The sequence below is a fragment of the Salmo salar genome, chromosome ssa19 (assembly GCF_905237065.1).
Source record: "Salmo salar chromosome ssa19, Ssal_v3.1, whole genome shotgun sequence".
Lineage (NCBI taxonomy): Eukaryota > Metazoa > Chordata > Actinopteri > Salmoniformes > Salmonidae > Salmo > Salmo salar.
This window is the reverse complement of record NC_059460.1, coordinates 21,933,568-21,953,648: the sequence shown is the minus strand read 5'-3', so window position 1 is coordinate 21,953,648 and position 20,081 is coordinate 21,933,568. Positions and strand designations below refer to the sequence as shown.

Here is a 20,081-nt window from a genome sequence, read left to right as displayed (position 1 = left end):
CTCGGAGCACATACTTGATGCTCTGGCCGATGATTTGTTTACCTCTGGATAACATGAAAACAGCCTAACCAGCTCTGCTGGCAACAATTTCATTACACTTTTTTACAGACGTTTACTGCCACCGGCCATATTCAACTGGTGTTGTACACACGTCAAGTAATGTTAGCAAACGAGCCAGCTAACGTTAGCTAGTTAAACAACAATGAAGAAAGTGCCAACACTGCCTACTATTAGGCTCTATCTAGAAAAGCAACCAGCTCTGGGAAACGAATAATAACGTCCACTATGGAGCCAGCCAGTTAACGTTAGCTAGCTAGCTTATGACATATAGCTAGCTAGCTAGGTAAACAATGAACCTAGCTAGGTAAACAAAGTTTAAGATCACTCACACGTCACGTAATTTAAGCTAATTAGCCAGCCACCTAACGTTAGCAAGTCAAACATCAATGAACAAAGTGCCAACAATGCCTAACATTAGGTTATAACTAGAAAAACAAACAGCTCTGGGAAACTAATAATAACGTCTACTAGGGAGCCAGCCAGCTAACGTCAGCTAGCTAGCTAACATTACAATTTTACTTAAGATATATAGCTAGCTAGCTAGCTAGCTAGGTATACAATGAACTTAACTAGGTAAACAATGTTTAAGCTCACACACATCCTGTAACGTTAGCTAACGAGCCTGCCAGCTAAACAACATTGAACAAAGTGGCATCAATGCCACAGCGTTGGGAGCTAACCAACCAGGTACAATGTTAGCTAGCTAAAATTAGACTTTAACTAGAAAATCAAATGGCTCTGGGAAACAAATAATGTTAGCTAGGGAGTCAGCCAGCGTTAGTTAGCTAGCTAGCTAACAGTACACTTTAGCTTGAAATGAATCCACTTTGTCAAAATTAGAAATGTGTAATATATGAAAATGTAGCTAGCTAACACTAGACTATCCTACCTGCATACATCAACATGTCTCCCTGTCAGGAATGCCATACCACGGTTGCCCTTAGTTTGAAGATGTAATCCGGAAACAGTTGTTTATTCCATCTCTTTAGCTATCATACTCTAATTCCACTGATTTCAAAACTTAAATAATGTGTGTCTCGACGTGATTTTCGTATTTTCATTGTACAGAACGATGAAACAATTTCAATTCAATATATTTAGGGCTAGGCGTCCCACCAGCGAGACACCTGTCGACAACTACCAGTGAAAATGGAAGGGCGCGCAATTCAAATAAATAATCTTAAAAATTATGGAAATTAGACATTTAGGAACATACAAGTGTCTTATATCGGTTAACCTGTTGGGGCTAGGGGGCAGTATTTGCACGGCCGGATAAAAAACGTACCCGATTTAATCTGGTTACTACTCCTGCCCAGTAACTAGAATATGCATATAATTATTGGCTTTGGATAGAAAACACCCTAAAGTTTCTAAAACTGTTTGAATGGTGTTTGTGAGTATAACAGAACTCATTTGGCAGGCCAAAACCTGAGAAGATTCCTTATAGGAAGTGGCCTGTCTGACCATTTCTTGCCCTCCTTGATCATCTCTAACAAATACAGGGGATCTCTGGCATGACGTGACACTTCCTACGGCTCCCATGGGCTCTCAGAAGGCGGGAAAAAGCTGAATGATGTAATTCCATCCCCAGGCTGAAACACATTAGCGCGTTTGGCAAGTGCTCTATCAGAGGGCCATTAGACTGAGGCTCGTGCATGAGGGGATAGCATGCTTTTACTTTCACGCTCTTTGTAATAAAAAACGATTTCCCGGTCGGAATATTATCGCTTTTTTTACGAGAAAAATGGCATAAAATTTGATTTTAAACAGCGGTTGACATGCTTCGAAGTACGGTAATGGAATATTTAGAATTTTTTTGTCACGAAATGCGCCATGCTCGTCACCCTTATTTACCCTTTCGGATAGTGTCTTGAACGCACGAACAAAACGCCGCTATTTGGATATAACAATGGATTATTTGGGACCAAACCAACATTTGTTATTGAAGTAGAAGTCCTGGGAGTGCATTCTGACGAAGAACAGCAAAGGTAATAACATTTTTCTTATAGTAAATCTGATTTTGGTGAGTGCTAAACTTGCTGGGTGTCTAAATAGCTAGCCCTGTGATGCCGGGCTATCTACTTAGAATATTGCAAAATGTGCTTTCACCGAAAAGCTATTTTAAAATCGGACATATCGAGTGCATAGAGGAGTTCTGTATCTATAATTCTTAAAATAATTGTTGTGTTTGATGTCATGGCTTTAGAAGCTTCTGATAGGCTAATTGACATAATTTGAGTCAATTGGAGGTGTACCTGTGGATGTATCTCAAGGCCTACCTTCAAACTCAGTTCCTCTTTGCTTGATATCATGGGAAAATGAAAAGTAATCAGCCAAGAACTCAGAAAAAAATGTAGACCTCCACAAGCCTGGTTCATCCTTGCCTGGTTCAATTTCCAAACGCATGAAGGTACCAAGTTCATCTGTACAAACAATAGTATGTAAGTATAAACACCATGGGACCAAGCAGCCGCCATACCGCTCAGGAAGGAGACACATTCCGTCTCCTAGAGATTAATGTACTTTGGTGCGAAAAATGCAGATAAATCCCAGAACCACTGTAAAGGACCTTGTGAAGATGCTGGAGAAAACAGGTACAAAGTATCTATATCCACAAACAAAGCCTATATTGACATAACCTGAAAGGCTGCTCAGCAAGGAAGAAGCCACTGCTCCAAAACCACCATAAAAAAAGCCAGACTATGGTTTGCAACTGCACATGGGGACAAAGATCGTACTTTTTGGAGAAATGTCCTCTGGTCTGAAGAAACAAAAATAGAGCTGTTTGGCCATAATGACCATTGTTGTGTTTGGAGGAAAAAGTAGCAGCCTTGCAAGCCGAAGAACACCATCCCAACCGTGAAGCACAGGGGTAGCAGCATCATGTTGTGGGGGTGCTTTGCTGCAGGAGGGACTGGTGCACTTCCCCTTAATAGATGGCATCATGAGGATGGAAAATTATGTGGATATATTGAAGCAACATCTCAAGACATCAGTCAGGAAGTTAAAGCTTGGTCGCAAATGGGTCTTCCAAATGGACAATGACCCCAAGCATACTTCCAAAGTTGTGGCAAAACGGCTTAAGGACAACAAAGTCAAGGTATTGGAGTGGCCATCACAAAGCCCTTACCTCATTCCTATAGAAAACTTGTGGGCAGAACTGAAAAAGTGTGTGCGAGCAAGGAGGCCTACAAACCTGACTCAGTTACACCAGCTCTGTCAGGAGGAATGGGCCAAAATTCACCCAACTTATTGTGGGAAGCTTGTGGAAGGCTACCCAAAACATTTGACCCAAGTTAAACAATTTAAAGGCTTCTGACTTCTGACCCACTGGGAATGTGATGGAATTAATAAAAGCTGAAATAAATAATTCTCAACTATTATTCTGACATTTCACATTCTTAAAATAAAGTGGTGATCCTAACTGACCTAAGACAGGGAAGTTTTGCGAGGATTAAATGTCAGGAATTGAGTTGTCATTTCAAAAACTGAGTTTAAATATATTTGACTAAGGTGTATGTAAACTTCCGACTTCAACTGTATGTTTAATTGTTACTCAATTAAATTAATCACGTAACAATTAACTCATAAGGATTTGGTGCACCACGGAAGAAGTTGTTTAATGAGTTACCATCTCCCGAATTAAGCTCTGGAAGATATATACACTACATGTCAAAAAAAGTGAAAACATCAAAACTATGATATACTTATGGAATCATGTAGTAATCAAAAAAGTATTAAATAAATCAAAATATATGTTATATTTGAGATTCTTCAAATAGCCACCCTTTGCCTTGACAACAGCTTTGCATACTCTTGACATGCTCTCAACCAGCTTCACCTGCAATGCTTTTCCAACAGTCTTGAAGGAGTTCCCACATATGCTGAGAACTTGTTTCCTGCTTTTCCTTCACTCTGCGGTCCGACTCATCCCAAACCATCTTAATTTGTTTCAGGTCGGGGTATTATGGAGGCCAGGTCATCTTCTGCAGCACTTCATCACTCTCCTACTTGGTAGAATAGCCCTTACACAGCTTGTAGGTGTGTTGGGTCATTGTCCGGTTGAAAAACAAATGATAATCCCACTAAACCCAAACCAGATGGGATGGTGTATTGCTGCAGAATGCTGTGGTATCCATTCTGGTTAACTTCTTATGGGCTCGTGAAATTGCAGAGCGTGAAATTCAAACTACAGAATTATAAATATTTAACTTTCATAAAATCACAAGTGTAATACATCAAAATAATGCTTACCTTTTTGTTAATCCAGCCTCTGTGTCAGATTTCAAAAAGGCCTTACAGCGAAAGCACACCAGGCAATTATCTGAGGACAGCGCCCCGCATACAAACACATGAAAAACGTATTTCAAACAGGCAGGTGTGCCACGAAAGTCAGAAATAGCGATATAATAAATGCCTTACCTTTGATCTTCTTCTGAAGGCACTCCAAAAGGTCCCAGATACATCACAAATGGTCCTTTTGTTCGATAAAGTCCTTCTTTATATCCATAAAACTCAGTTTAGCTGGCGCACTTCAGTCAATAATCCACCCAGTTTCCCTCCATCAAAATTCATACAAAATGAATCCCAAACGTCACTAATAAACTTTTCCAAACAAGTCAATCAAACCTTAGGTACCCTACTACGTAAATAAATGATAACATTTAAGACAGAGTATTGTTATTGTCTTTACCGGAGAAAATACCAAAGAACGCACTCTCTTCCAAGCGCTTGGAAACACTACAGCCAAAATGGGAGCCACCTTGAAAAACTACAATTTCTGGCAAATTTTTTAAAAAACCAGCCTGAAACTCTTTCTAAAGACTGGTGACATCTAGTGGAAGCCCTAGAAACTGCAATCTGGGAGGATCTTGCCTTATAATAAATGTGTCAGTCATTGAAAACAATGGTAGGCTGAATATAATGTTTTGGGGGATGGTTTGTCCTCTGGGTTTCGCCTGCCATATCAGTTCTGTTCTACTCACAGACATGATTTTAACGCTTTTAGAAACTTTAGAGTGTTTTCTATGCATATCCTAGCTTCTGGACCTGAGTAACAGGCAGATTACTTTGGGCATGCTTTTCATCCGGATGAGAAAATACTGCCCCCGACCCAAGAGAGGTTAAGTGTGCCTTGAATTCTAGTGTCACCAGCAAAGCACCCCCACACCATAACACCTTCCCCGAACCATAACACCTCCTCCCTCGTGCTTGAAAGTGGGAAAACCACATGCAGAGATCATCCGATCACCCATACCGCATCTAACAAGGACACGCGGTGGAACCAAAAATCTCAAATATGGACTACAGAGCAAAGGACAAATTTCCACCGGTCTAATGTCCATTGCTCATGTTTCTTGGGCCAACTAAGTCTCTTCTTCTTATTGGTGTCCTTTAGTAGTGGTTTCTTTGCAGCAATTCGACCATGATTCAGGCCTGATTCACACAGTCTCCTCTGAACAGTTGATGTTGAGATGTGTCTTTTACTTGAACTCTGTGAAGCATTTATTTGGGCTGTAATTTCTGAGGCTGGCAACTCTAATGAACGTATCCTCTGCTGCAGATGTAACTCTGCTAACTCTTCCATTCCTGTGGCAGTTCTCATGGGAGCCAGTTTCCTCATAGCACTTGATGGTTTTTGCGACTGCACTTGAAGAAACTTGCAAAGTAATTTACATTTTCCATATTGACTGACCTTCGCGTCTTAAAGTAATGATGGACTGTAATTTCTCTTTGCTTATTTGAGCTGTTTTTGCCATAATATGGACTTGGTCTTTTACCAAATAGGGATATCTTCTGTATACCCACCCTACCTTGTCATAACACAACTGATTGGCTCAAACACATTAAGGAGGAAAGAAATTCCACAAATTAACCTCTTGACGGTCGCCTAGGATAGGGGGCGCCACAGCGCATTTTGAAAAAAATTTGTGCCCATTTTAAACGGCCTACTACTCAAACTCAGAAGCTAGGATATGCATATAATTAATACTTGTGGATAGAAAACACTAAAACTGTTTGAATGGTGTCTGTGAGTATAACAGAACTCATATGGCAGTTAAAACTCCGAGACAGATGGAAACAGGAAGTGGAATTCTGAATTGCAAACTCAACTTCATCACGTTGCCTATTAATCACATCGTGAGCTATGGTTCATTGAGCACTTCCTATTGCTTCCACTAGATGTCCCCAGTCTTTACAAAGTGATTTGAGACTCCTACTGTGAAAACTGAAAGAATGACACGCTGTGGAACGTGGTCACACGGAGAGGGCCATCACCATTATGACGCCGGCGCCCCTGGTTACCCTCCCCTTTCGAAAAGTTTTGAAACACAATGCAATCATCATCCTTGAATCTTATTGGCTCTCTTGTTGAAAAACGCCCTGAAGATTTATGTTATACAACGTTTGACATGTTTGAACGAACCTAAATGGGAAAAAAATGCATTTTCTCGAAATGGCTGTCCCGCGGCCAACGGAGCATTTGGATCAGCCTTCAGACGCGCTAACAAGAACAAGCTCTTGGAACATAAAGGAGTAATTTTTTCGAACGAAAATACATTTGTTGTGGACCTGGGATGCCTGGAAGTGCTTTCTGATGAAGACAACCAAAGGTAAGGGATTATTGACAATAGTATACAAGACTAGATGTGATATGCGATTGTTCCAAGATGGCGCTGACCTGTAACGTTAGCCTATTTTTCAGAGTATCGCATCCCCTTTCATCGCAAAGTATGATTACCCAGTAAAGTTAATTTTAAATCTGGCATTACAGGTGCTTTCAAGAGATATTCATCTATAAATCTTAGAATGACAATATTACATTTTAACCTCTGGGCTAGCCGGGACGAATTCGTCCCACCTACGCAACAGCCAGTTGAATCCCGTGGCGCGATTTTCAAATACCTTAGAAATGATATTACTTCAATTTCTCAAACATATGACTATTTAACAGCATTTTAAAGACAAGACTCTCGTTAATCTAACCACACTGTCCGATTTCAAAAAGGCTTTACAACGAAAGCAAAACATTAGATTATGTCAGCAGAGTACCCAGCCAGAAATAATCAGACACCCATTTTTCAAGCTAGCATATAATGTCACAAAAACCCAAACCACAGCTAAATGCAGCACTAACCTTTGATGATCTTCATCAGATGACAACCCTAGGACATTATGTTATACAATACATGCATGTTTTGTTCAATCAAGTTCATATTTATATCAAAAACCAGCTTTTTACATTAGCATGTGACGTTCAGAACTAGCATACCCCCCGCAAACTTCCGGGGAATTTACTAACAATTTACTAAATTACTCACGATAAACGTTCACAAAAAGCATAACAATTATTTTAAGAATTATAGATACAGAACTCCTCTATGCACTCGATATGTCCGATTTTAAAATAGCTTTTTGGTGAAAGCACATTTTGCAATATTCTAAGTACATAGAACAGCCATCACGGGCTAGCTATTTAGACACCCAGCAAGTTTAGCCTTCACCAAAATCAGATTTACTATTACAAAAGTTTGATTACCTTTGTTGTCTTCGTCAGAATGCACTCCCAGGACTGCTACTTCAATAACAAATGTTGGTTTGGTCCAAAATAATCCATCGTTATATCCAAATAGCGGCATTTTGTTCGTGCGTTCCAGACACTATCCGAAATGGTAAATCAGGGTCGCGAGCATAGCGCAATTCGTGACAAAAAAAACATCTAAATATTCCATTACCGTACTTCGAAGCATGTCAACCGCTGTTTAACCTGTTGGGGCTACAGGTTAGCAATGAACCCCGAGCCGGGATTGCTAACAAGGCTGGAAATTCAAAACATCAAAAATCGAATAATTTCAATTTCTCAAACAATCAACTATTTTACACAATTTAAATGATAAACATCTCCTTAATCTAATCACATTGTTCGATTTTCAAAGAGGCTTTACGGCAAAAGCATAAAGTTAGATTATGTTAGGACAGTACATAGCCACAAAAGTACAAACATCCATTTTCAATTCAAGGTCAGGCGTCACCAAAAGCAGAAACCAGCTTGAATTATGCACTAACTTTTGTCAATCTCCATCAGATGACACTCCTAGGACATTATGTTATACAATACATGCATTTTTTGTTCCATCAAGTTCATATTTATATCCAAAAACAGCATTTTACAGTAGCGTAAAATTCAGATTTTTTTCTTCTCTGAAATGCTTCCGGTGAACATAACAAAATTACTATTCGAAAACATTGGTAAATTATAATATTGTCATTCAAAGAATAATATATTATCATCTCGTAATTGCTACCGAATGGCCAGATCTCAAAATAACTTTACTGGGAAATCACATTTTGCAATAAACGGGGTGCTATGCTAAGAACAACAGGCTATGCTATACAGTTAGCATCATCTAAAATCGATAATAACATTGTAAATACCCCCTTACCTTTGATTATCTCCATCAGAAGGCAGGATCCCAGGTCCGGAAGGCATTCCAGGTTTTGAACAAATGTGGTTTCTTTTGACAAAGTTCATAATTTATGTCCAAATAACACCAAGTACTTAGCGTTCATTATGCTCCCACAAAACGTGGTGGGGGCTGGTAAAATCACGCCGAAAAGCTAAAAAAACCTAGTAAATAATCTATTTATGTTCGTTCAAACATGTCAAATGTTGTTTAGCATTAATCTTTTGGTCCATTTTTAACGTTAAACATCAGTAATATTTTCACACAACCTATCCTATGTCTAGATAAAAAATGATGACAAACTCACGTTTCTCAGATTTATGCGCAGGCGCAAAAAAATGAAGTGATGACATGTCAACGTCCTTGGATTCTAATTTGCTCTCTGTTTATCATAGACGCTTCAAACAACTTTATAAAGATCGTTGACATCTAGTGGAAGCCGTAGGTGTTGCGAAATGAATCCTTTCTCACTATGGTATCTATAAAACAATGACTAAATAGTACAGTCACAAAATTCAATTTTTTTTGGATCTATTTTTCACAGGTTTTTGCCTGCAATATGAGTTTTGTTATACTTACAGACACCATTCAAACTGTTTTAGAAAATTCAGAGTGTTTTCTATCCGAATGTGTTAATAATATGCATATCCTAGCTTCTGAGTTGGTGTAGGAGGCAGTTAAAAATGGGCACATATTTTTTTCAAAATGTCTCAATACTGCCCCCGAGCCCTAGGGAAAATGTGTCACTTCTCTTGCAAACAGAGTCAGGGTATATGCAGCAGTATGGTCCGCCTGGCTCGTTGCGAACTATGAAGACTATTTCTTCCTAACAAAGTCAGCCGACTTGGCCAAAAGGGCGGATGATTTAAGTGCATTTGCGAAAAAAGCACAATCGTTGCACGACTGTACCTAACCATAAACATCAATGCCTTTCTTAAAATCAATACACAAAAGTATATATTTTTAAACCTGCATATTAAGCTAAAAGAAATCCAGGTTAGCAGGCAATATTAACCAGGTGAAATTGTGTCATTTTGCGTTCATTGCACGCAGTCAGGGTATATGCAACAGTTTGGGCCGCCTGGCTCGTTGCGAACTAATTTGCCAGAATTTTACGTAATTATGACATAACATTGAATGTTGTGCAATGTAACAGGAATAACGTTTTGTTTTCGAGATGATAGTTTCCGGATTCGACCATATTAATGACCAAAGGCTCGTATTTCTGTGTGTTATTATGTTATAATTAAATCTATGATTTGATAGAGCAGTCTGACTGAGCGGTGGTAGGCACCAGCAGGCTCGTAAGCATTCATTGAAAATAGTACTTTCGTGCGTTTTGCCAGCAGCCCTTGTAACGGCTGTCGTAGGAGAGAGAGGACCAAGGTGCAGCGGGTTGCGTGCTCATCATTATAATTTATTCAATAAACGTGAACACGGAAAACAAAGAACGACAGACCGACAGTTTCACAGGCTACAATAATAACAGCAGTGCGAAATACAACAACCCACAAACCCCAGGTGAAAAACACACACCTAATATATGACTCCCAATCAGGAACAACGATAACCAGCTGTTCCTGATCGGGAGCCACACAGACCAACAAAGAAACAAACATACTAGAAAAGCCATACAACACAACCCTACTGCCACGTCCTGACCAAAATCTAATACAATACTCCCTCTGCTAGTCAGGACATGACAGTACCCCCCCCCCTAAAGGTGCAGACCCCGAATGCACCTCAAAAGAAAAATCCCCCAATACCACAAAAAATTTTTTACAAAAATAAAATACCCCCTAAAAAAAAAGGGAGGGAAGGGAGGGTGGCTGCCGTCAATGACGGCACTTGTGCACCCCCTCCCCAACCCACCTACACTGGAGGAGGCTCTGGTTCTGGCCTCCTGTCTTCCCGACTGACATAGGCTCTTGGTTCTGGACCGTAGGCAGACTCCCTCAGTTCCGGGTTGTAGGCAGACTCATTTGGTTCATAGTTAATTTCAATCTCACCCGGTTCCGGGTCGCAGGCAGACTCACCCGGTTCCCGGGTCGCGGGCAGACTCACCCGGATCCGGGTCGCGGGCAGACTCACACAGTTCATAGTTCATTTCAATCTCACCCGGTTCCGGGTCGTGGGCAGACTCACCAGGTTCCGGACAGTGGGCCGTCTCCCCCGGTTCCGGACAGTGGGCCGTCTCCCCCGGTTCCGGACAGTGGGCCGTCTCCCCTGGCACTGTTGCCGGACAGTCTGGACGGGGCACTGTTGCCGGACACTCTGGACGGGGCACTGTTGCCGGACACTCTGGACGGGGCACTGTTGCCGGACACTCTGGACGGGGCACTGTTGCCGGACACTCTGGACGGGGCACTGTTGCCGGACACTCTGGACGGGGCACTGTTGCCGGACACTCTGGACGGGGCACTGTTGCCGGACACTCTGGACGGGGCACTGTCTCCGGACACTCTGGACGGGGCACTGTCTCCGGACTCTCGAGGCTGGGCTGACGCACTGGAAGCCTGATGCGTGAGGCTGGTAGAGGAGGTACCAGCCTGGAGACACGCACCCTAGGGCTAGTGCGGGAAGCAGGAACCAGCCGAGAGGAACTACTATTACGCACTAGAAGCCTGATGCGTGGTGCTGGTACTGGAACTGCCCGTTTCAGAACACGCATCCCATGGCTAGTGCGAGGAGCGGGAACAGGCTGAATAGGACTAGGCTGACTCACTGGAAGCTTGATACGTGGTGCTGGTACTGGACGTGGTAGACTAGGGGTTCGCACTTCCGGGTCAGCACGAGAGACAGGAACTGGAAACACCAGGCCATGGAGGCGCACAGGTGGTCTTGAACGCACCTCCTGCACAACCCGTTCTGGCTGGATGGAACTAGTAGCCCTGTACGCATGGAGTGCTGGTACAGGGCGAACTGGGCTGTGCAGGGGCCTGATGGTTGCTGTGCGTAGAGCGGGAGTAGGGTAGCATGGTCCTAGGAGGCGTACCGGCGACCAGACGCGCTGCGCAGGCATCCTCCTACCAGGCTGGATGCCCACTCTAGCACGGCATCTGCGAGGGGCTGGAATAACTCGCACTGGACTGTGCGTGCGTATGGGCGAGATCATGCGCACTTCTGCAAAACACGGCGCCCTCCACTCCATACGCTCCTCCATATAAGCGCGGGTAGCTGGCTTATGACTCTTCCTTGGCCTAGCCAAACTACCCGTGTGTCCCCCCCCCAAAAAAATTATTGGGGGTGCCTCTCGTGCTTCTCCATCAGCGCATTCCTGGCCTCATACCGCCGCCTCTCTGCCTCAGCTTCCTCTATTTCCTCCCCTGGGCGACGGTATTCCCCAGCCTGGTGCCAAGGTCCAGCCCCGTCCAGAATCTCCTCCCAAGTCCATCTCTCTCTATAGTCCATGTACTCCACCTGCTGCTCCTTCCTCCGCTGCTTGGTCTTTGTTTGGTGGGTAGTTCTGTAACGGCTGTCGTAGGAGAGAGAGGACCAAGGTGCAGCGGGTTGCGTGCTCATCATTATAATTTATTAAATAAACGTGAACACGGAAAACAAAGAACAACAGACCGACAGTTTCACAGGCTACAATAATAACAGCAGTGCGAAATACAACAACCCACAAACCCCAGGTGAAAAACACACACCTAATATATGACTCCCAATCAGGAACAACGATAACCAGCTGTTCCTGATCGGGAGCCACAAAGACCAACAAAGAAACAGACATACTAGAAAAACCATACAACACAACCCTACTGCCACGTCCTGACCAAAATCTAATACAATACTCCCTCTGCTGGTCAGGACGTGACAGTTCTTCGCAATGCATTGCGCTGTTTATGACTTCAAGCCTGTCAATTCCTAAGATTAGGCTGGTGTAACCGATGTGAAATGGCTAGCTAGTTAGCGGGGTGCTCGCTAATAACGTTTCAAACATCACTCGCTCTGAGACTTGGAGTAGTTGTTTCCCCTTCCTCTACATGGGTAACGCTGCTTCGAGGGTGGCTGTTGTCGATGTGTTCCTGGTTCGAGCCCAGGTAGGAGCGAGGAGAGGGACGGAAGCTATACTGTTACACTGGCAATACTAAAGTGCCTATAAGAACATCCAATAGTCAAAGGTATATGAAATACAAATCGTATAGAGAGAAATAGTCCTATAATTCCTACTATAACTACAACCTAAAACATCTTACCTGGGAATATTGAAGACTCATGTTAAAAGGAACCACCATCTTTCATATGTTCTCATGTTCTGAGCAAGGAACTTAAACAGTAGCTTTTTTACATGGCACATATTGCACTTTTACTTTTTTCTCCAACACTTTGTTTCTGCATTATTTAAACCAAATTGAACATGTTTCATTATTTATTTGAGGCTAAATTGATTTTATTGATGTATAATATTAAGTTAAAATAAGTGTTCATTCAGTATTGTTGTAATTGTCATTATTACAAATAAATAAATTAATTAATTGGCCGATTAATCGGCATCGGCTTTGTTGGCCCTCCAATAATCGGTATCGGCGTTGTGAATCGGCCGACCTCTAACTTCAAGACAGCTACGACTGGAAGTGACTTTTTTTGTAGCAGGTTAGGAGAACTTACGAAGCAGGTTAGGAGAATTAAGGTAGCAGGTTTAAGAGAATTAGGTTAAGGTTATGAAAAGGGTTAGGGTTATTGAAAATGCTTTCCTAACCTGCTAATAGCTGTATTGAAGTGGCGTGAAAAGAGTGTGTCCCTGAAACACATAGTTGTCACAGCGTTGTTACAACTAAGGAGGACACTATGTTCTGGTGTTGTTGCCATTGATTCTCTCCTTATTGAGTAGACTATATCAAGGTGACATCTAGATAGCTATCAATACTAGTTATTTCTTGTGTAGGCTACTTGTTCTACTTTGGAGTATAATTCTGGGAGGAAAAATAATTGGCCACGTTACTAGCTACCGCTGGCGACACTGTGATAGAGCTGCCCAGTGGAAGTGTCTTAGGTCGGCAGGCATCTCGATACAACACCGGTGCATCGGTCAGTTTAACGGCCCACGAAGTGGTTCGTCTGTGGAATGCGGCCCGTCAATCCCATTTTTTTAATATGGATCACATCTTTTGAACTTCTAGAAACAAGACATTTTGTCTGTAGTAGTGGTGAAAACAGGTTGCACAGCAAGATATTTACAAGCAATTTAGAGCAGGCTAGCTAAGAAAACATGCAGTAATTCAATGTTGGCTAGCAATAATGTTATTTACTGTATAAACAAGTCAAGGTACCTACCCAGAAGCTGCTGGAAATATTCTTCCATTTCACTGCAGCTTCATGTGTCTCATCCAACAGCATGAAGGTGGTGCCTGAAACGGATCATTTGAATCTACAGTAGGCATAAGATATTACTGTAAAGAAATACCATATGTTAGAGTACATTTTACAGGAGACTTTCCATTAAAGTTAATAACAGTATTTTTCTGAATTTTACACATGATGCAGTGCAATCTACAGCATTATTGCTGGAAAACAGATTTACGGTATTTTACTGTGCATTTGACATTGTTTTACTGTTGAAATTACAGAAAAGTCTTAGTGTAGCTACCTGGCTGTGTAAGCCACGCTTCTCTGCGAACACACCTTTTGCGATGTTTATTACAAGGCGGTGTTATATATTCCCCTATATAGTGCCCTACTTTTGACTAGAGCCCTATGAGCTTACATAAAAAGTAGTGCACTATAAATAGGGTGCCAACAATGGTCTGTAGATATTTCACTGAAAGCTCAATTGGTTGTGTGGTTTTATATTTTCTCTACAGACAATGTTTGTGTCCCAAATGGAACCCCTTTCTCTACATAGTGCACTGCTTTTGATCAGAACCCTATGGGTCCTGGTCAAATAGGGAATAGAGTGCCATTGGCCCTTACACACTACCTCCTGGCATATACTCCTGGCGAAGTCTGAAAGATCACAGCTTCAATAAGGTGAATGGGAGTGAATGTGGAGGTGAATGGGAGTGCAAGCTGATAGGATGCTGATAGGAGCAGACACAGCGTCAGCTACCCAAATGGCACCCTATTCCCTTTATAGTGCACTACTTTTAACGTAGGCTCATAGGGCTCTGGTCAAAAGTCATGCATTATATAGGGAATAGGGTGCCATTTGGGTTGTAGAGGACAATTGGGATAGCATCCCTGAAATGCACTTACTTGAGATAGCTGTTGCTGCCCCTGGAATAAAATGGTTTGATTAAATGCAACAAGTACTTCTCACTACATAGTAGTAAGTGAAGACACTGTACCAAGAGGTGGTAGAAGAATAGAGGGCAAGTGACATGGATTGGAAAAGAAAACTGTTTGCCAGGCAGTGGAATACTTTTACTAAGCTAGCTACTGATGTACTTAGAGCTATACTGTAAGTACTGCACCTAGGTGAGTGATTTGTTGGCGGTGTGTGTGAGAGAGTTTTGGACCATTGCAGGTTATTTTTTTTAAATGTTTTTGCATGTACATTGATTGATTAATGAATGTTCTGCTGCTCACATATCAGTAACATGTATTTTTCTAAACTATTCAAATCTGTAACTTGGACTTATTGCACCCGTTACTGAAAATGTTGTTCCAGTTTAAATGTGTAATTAAGGTAGTCCCATACCTTAGTCTTCCCAACCCTGGCAGTCATTTTGAGTGCAGGTTGCAGGTGATTTATTTTCTCCAGATGTTGGATATCCCGACTCTGGCTGGATTCCAATAAGATGAGTTTCAGGCCACTGTATTAGGGTAAAACTACGCACATAAAATAAGGCCTTATGAAATATGCATTTTATTGTCTTAAATAATTCAATTTTAATTACAAGGTGTTCAAGTAGAATCTCATTTGGTGAAGGGCACAGACTGAAAATGAATGAATTCAACAACCATGTCTCTGTCACCAGCAAATATAGTAATGGGTGGTACTGGTAACAAGATAATTAAGGATGTAAATGACAAGAAAATTAAAACAAATAACCTGTTTATGTACAAAATAGCCTGTTTTTACACTGGCTTGTTACACACACAAATGGGGACACATCGATACGACATGCGCAGACACACTCACGTACACACGTACGCACGCACAAACACACACAGAGACACACACACACACACACAGTTACCCTATATATCTCTCATGACAGCAGAAACGACACAACTGTAAATTATGAAGGATGTGGAGTTGGCTTCACATCAGAGAAAGGCTACCTCAGTGCCTGTGTTAATTAGTTTAACCTGTTTGCATTTTGATTTATTTATTTATTTATTTATTTATTTATTTATTAGGTACAATTTGTCTGCATCTCAAGTGGCACCCTATTCCCAACATAGTGCACACCTTTTGGCAAATAGAGACATTGAGTTAATCATCTATCCACACTGATAGTGGGAGATACAACTTGTGCTAGGATGAGGGCTAGTGGACTGACTGCAGACCCTGAGGGACATCCCATGCATTTCAAAGTTTCTCCATCACATCATTTATCAGCTCAAGATACATGTATGTGTATTGGCATGTAATTCTCTCTCAACTAAATTAAAATGCTGTATCACTTTCAAAAGGCAAATAATGAAAAGATATGATTGAGTGCTGCCTGCCTGGACAGACTTCCTGCTCGCACACACTACGTTTCACTGCTGGCTGGTTGGCCAAGTCACCAGGCGGCGATGGAGATGGAGAAACATCCTCCCTCTGAGAGGGTTATTTACAACTCATGCCTGGTTTCTCCTTCATTCCATTGTCATTGAAAGGAGATTAGATCCGGACGATTGCTTTAGACATCGAACATCACAGAGTCAATCCGTAAGTCGCTCTGGATAAGAGCGTCTGCTAAATGACGTACATGTAAATGTAAATAAGAGTAGCTTAGTACATCCTAGCATAGACTAGTGATCCTCCTTTCTACATAGCTGCCTTTCCCCCTTTCTCCCTGCGTTCACATGGAGATCTTTCTGTGCCATCCAGGAGTCCACGCCCCTTCAGCCTCCTAACCTCCCCATCCTCAATTCCACTGCTGCTATAGTCAACTGTTGGGAGTAAGGACACTCTCCTTTCCTTGTCCCCTTGTTGCCATTGCTCCTTTTTCTTTTCTCTCTTTTTTTTCTTCTCCGCTTCAGTCTTCCCGACATCCACAGCAAGATGTGATGCAGCGAGAGAGAGAGAGAGAGAGAGAGAGAAAGAGAGAGAGAGAGAGAGAGAAAGAGAGAGAGAGAGGAGAGAGAGAGGCAGAGAGAGAGAAAGAGGGAGGGAGATAGGCAGGGAGAGAGAGGTTGGAAAGACAGAGGGTGGGGGAGAAGAGAAAAAAAAGAGAGGCAGGGGGTGGAGAAATAGAGGGAGGGGGAGGGAGAGTAGCAGGCTGAACAGACACTTACACTCACACTCGCTCTCACAGCACTGTTGTCAGTCTTGGAATGTAAGTGCAGCCGAGAGGATTCAGAATAAGCGCCACCTCTAAGCACTGCTACGTGAGGAGTAGGGACAGTAACACGACACTCAGAAACACAGATGGACACTACTAAGCTGTAAATACAAAAGGTAAGGTTTCTGATTTTCTGTTCTCTGTTTTAAAGGATATTTTGCCTCACTTTTCTGGATGGTGGGGTGAAATAACCCACCTGCAATAGATAGGTGCTGGATTGTTGAGAACAGGTAAATAATTAAATCAATGCATTACATGTTGTTAACGTGCAGTATTCTTTACTTTGGACACCTGCCATGCTACAAATAACATATAATCAAGGGGTTGATATCTGGAACCTCTGTGTTGAATATTTTATGAAGTTTTAGTCCTACCAAATCTCTGGGGCAACTTTCCTCTCCATCTCTGTAAAACCACTGCAGTCTTAGGAAACTCCAAAATAGAAAGTGCTAGAAGAAGGACAGTAGCTACATGTGTTCAGATACTTTTCTTAAACAAAATCGGATGGACACAGTGCTCGTGTGACAGATTTACAGATGTGAAAGGCAGTAGCTGCATACATTCAGATACTTTTCCTAAACAAAATAGGACTGGCATTGTGTTTGCGCATGTAGGGGATTTACAGATGTGAACGCTAACGGCAGTTTACTTCCTCCAGTGTATCACTCTGATTTAGATGTTTTAATGAACGGCCTTTCACCAATAAGCTAAGTGATATTCAGACTTATGTCAGCTGCCAGAGGGATTTGTGTGTGTTTGTGTGTGCGTGTGTGTGTTGTAGAGATGGCATAACGTTACCTGTAATTAAGTGTGAGCAGAATTGATGGTGAGGCACTGTACTACTGATCCTATCTCAGCTCAAATGCATGGAAGGGTGAAGGGGTTGATCATGGGGTTTTGAGCACTGCACTCAATGAGTATGTTAGGATGTCGTATGTACACTGAAGCAAAGAACGCACTTCTCTGTCCTTCTGTCTCTCTCTCTCTCTTTTTCTCTCTCTCCCTCTCTTCCCCTCATTCTCTCTGCTGCTGTGTTTTGTGGGGCTTGGTGGAGACAGCTTTATAATCACACAGGTGATTTATAAGGGTGCATTTTGTACTGGGTCGTTTGTGTAATGCATTATTGTTTAACACAAATTAACCACTAACATGTTCCCTAAATTATTGTCAGATATGTAATGGCCTTTCAGTGTTGGAACGAATAATAGCAAATCCCTGCCCTCCCACACACACAAACTGCATGGCTCTCATACAAACACTAAACCAAATCTTTAAACAGCCTCAATGTAAACATAACGGACGTTCTCTAAATTAACATGTTGGATATAGTTAGGAAAAAAAGCTCTATAAAAATATATATATATCATGTGGGTTGTCATTGTTCGAAATTGCTGGGATCCTGTAACAAAGTGAATTTTGTGTAGTGGGGCTCATTCAAAACACATAATTTAAAATATGATCAATAAACTCATAAATAGACTGCAAAAGAAACTTTCAAAGAAATTATAATCTTCCACTTATTGTGTCACATTCAGATCAAAATTACAGCTCTAACTATAACTATCTACAGTGATGATTTATTCAATGGGATTGATATTGTCTGTTTATGGCCTCACATATGTAAGAAGTCTACCCCCTTTTGGACCAGTTTTCAAGTTACAAAGTGAAGAGAGCATTTCAAAATTGCGGCAGATTTCAGAGCATCTATAAAGGGCTGTCAAGCATTGCCAAAGACTGCAGCCAGCAGCCGGGATGCTAGCGATGTTGGAAAGGTCTAGGGCTCCACCAAGTGGGCACTTTTACAGGTCTGCTGCTTTTTCACAGCTGTATCACCGCCCGACTGTAGACAGGCTCTGTGGTGGTCTGTGAGTGTGCAATCAGAAGGCAAGAGCCACTCAATCTCTAAATCACAAAACAGCCATTAATAATTATTATAAATATCCCTTGACCTCAATAGACCACAACTGCCTAAACCTAAATATCCCTTGACCTCAATAGACCACAACTGCCTAAACCTCAAGTGCCCAATTTTTCTAAAATGTTTAGATTTTCAAGAAGTACCACGTTTGATTTTTGTCAAATATGTATTCAAACCATCTCTCTGTCTTTTTAAGATAGATCCATCCACATGGACATCATATAAACCAAATATAGAATATGTTGTATTTGACCAATTTTCTTTTTAATGACGTAATGTCATAAGCACAACATTCTCAAATTGTGGCCATAAGGTATCCCTTAGTGCCCTTCAGTGAGTTTGTTGATGGCAAAGCAAGATACAGTATGTATGTGATTTAAGTTTGATTATTGCAGAGGGAGATGTGATCATCAGTGTCCACTTTATTATAAAGGTCTAGGGAGCATTCTATTGTAAAATGGAATGGCCCGAGCTGGGCTCCAAGTGGTTATATATTCCCTATTAAGGCTGCTGTTGCAGATAGGTTTTCGGATTTCAGGAGAAATGCACCCAGGATACTCATATAGTATAAAGGGCGAGTGCAATTCCACTGACCATGTCTGTTAGGAGTCTAAACACTCCCAACTGTGTGTGTGTAATAGTGTTTATTCCACTAGCGTTTGCCAGAATAGACAACCATAAATTAAACGCTCTACTCAAAGACTTAACTTATAAGAGCATATTTAACGATTTTGTCCTTTCATGCCTCTCTCTGGCTGTTTGCATGCCAAGCCTCTCAAGCTTTCTACCACCTAATCTAATCATAAACAACTTTTTAATACACTGTAGGCATTTAATGGACTAATCAAGTCTAGATAATTCAGTGAGCGGAGTCTATAGCATCTGGACAAGAAATCCAGTCAGTACACTCTGCTCAGCTCATCCTTTAATGGAGGGTTTGGAGGAATTCTAAAAAGACACACTGGCCTAATGCTTAATAGGCATGGTGCATCAAAGCTTAATATCCAGAATGCTATTAAAACTCAAGGACAGCCTTGAATGATAATTAGAAAATGCAATCACGGGAATCAGCCCAGATTAATTTCCAGCCAATGTTTCCCGATTTCTGGGATGCTGCGCCCGCCTGCAGCCTGTCATATTCATGGCAAACCCTGGGCACGTAGTGAAGTGATAACAGTACATCATCATCAGTTTATGGCT

At 41.7% G+C, this 20,081-nt stretch overlaps 1 protein-coding gene across 1 annotated transcript in view; it reads left to right on the top strand.

Annotated features, from left to right (window-relative positions):
* The first annotated feature begins 16,904 nt into the window (after positions 1-16,904).
* The window catches only part of LOC106578577 (cadherin-10), a 69,784-nt gene continuing 66,607 nt past the window's right edge, over positions 16,905-20,081 (top strand). The window contains exon 1 of the mRNA XM_014157565.2: positions 16,905-17,079. The gene's annotated coding sequence lies outside the window, so the exon portion shown is untranslated. The remainder of the gene's footprint in view (positions 17,080-20,081) is intronic.